Raw genomic sequence first — 545 nt, 5'->3', positions numbered from 1 at the left:
AAATGACACAGTAATATTGTACAAGTAAAAGCTTTTTCTGTTGTTAGTTAAACCATTTGTTTATATATGTGCCAGTTGTGGTTCTTTGCCACTGTTGCCTTCAGCTTCACTGAGAGTTTGTAAAGCATAATGTTTCATGAGGCTGCTTTGAACAATTTGTATTGCATTGGATAATAAAGCTAAAATTCAAACGCCTGTTGTCGTAAAGAACACACGTGAAATACCGACGAGCACGTCTCTGATATAAAGTAAGTTGCTCATCTGCACCTGTAGGTTTGGGGCTCGGACTCGAAGCGAACGTCTCCTGCTTCTGGCTCTTCACCAGTCTCGGCCTCTTGGCTGTTAGAAGAGAAAACGTGACAAAATGGCTTTGAAGATGAGACCAATTATTGAGACTGATTTTTATTGATAGAGAAATAATATGGCTCTAACAGAGATGAATCTAAGCTGTGGTTTCATAATGTTTTATGTACTGTAGTTCATATCTCTCACCTTTGGGCATTGTTTTGTACAGCAGTAAAGTCTCCTAATGTCTAAAAATACAA

General features: G+C 38.2%; 1 long non-coding RNA gene across 1 annotated transcript in view; it reads right to left on the bottom strand.

The window, feature by feature from the left end:
- Positions 1-188: 188 nt before the first annotated feature.
- Positions 189-545, bottom strand: part of LOC107579540 (uncharacterized) — a 2266-nt gene continuing 1909 nt past the window's right edge. Inside the window, exons 3-4 of the long non-coding RNA XR_001608490.1 lie at positions 493-533; positions 189-339 (exon numbers count right to left, since the gene is read on the bottom strand). This is a non-coding gene — a long non-coding RNA (uncharacterized lncRNA). The remainder of the gene's footprint in view (positions 340-492; positions 534-545) is intronic.

This window comes from Sinocyclocheilus grahami, unplaced genomic scaffold (genome assembly GCF_001515645.1).
Source record: "Sinocyclocheilus grahami isolate Dianchi unplaced genomic scaffold, SAMN03320097.WGS_v1.1 scaffold18030.1, whole genome shotgun sequence".
Lineage (NCBI taxonomy): Eukaryota > Metazoa > Chordata > Actinopteri > Cypriniformes > Cyprinidae > Sinocyclocheilus > Sinocyclocheilus grahami.
Note: the sequence above shows the minus strand (reverse complement) of the source record. Positions and strands in the feature narration are given on the sequence as shown.